This window comes from Frankliniella occidentalis, unplaced genomic scaffold, assembly GCF_000697945.3.
Source record: "Frankliniella occidentalis isolate FOCC.00 unplaced genomic scaffold, Focc_3.1 Scaffold115, whole genome shotgun sequence".
In the NCBI taxonomy this organism is placed as follows: Eukaryota; Metazoa; Arthropoda; class Insecta; order Thysanoptera; family Thripidae; genus Frankliniella; species Frankliniella occidentalis.
Genome location: NW_026267243.1, coordinates 403,515 through 403,817, shown reverse-complemented (window position 1 = coordinate 403,817; position 303 = coordinate 403,515).

Below are 303 nucleotides of genomic sequence, written 5' to 3'. Positions count from 1 at the left end.
GTCAACGTATACTTCCTAAGTGTACTTCGAAAATATAAGGAATGAAAAGTTTTAGTAGATGGCCAACTTAACTCGTTAGTACACAGAAAGGACAACTTTTTAGAGTAGTTTCCGTGGACTTTTAGTGTACTTTGATATTCATCTACGAGCTGATATTTTAAGTGCAAATATTGTACACAATAGTGCTTACAATTAGTTACCTATGAGTACTTTTAAAATTTGACAGAACTGTGCACTTCACAGTACATTTCAATACTACTTTCAATCCACTTTGTATGTATTTTAACGGCAAACATCACAGTA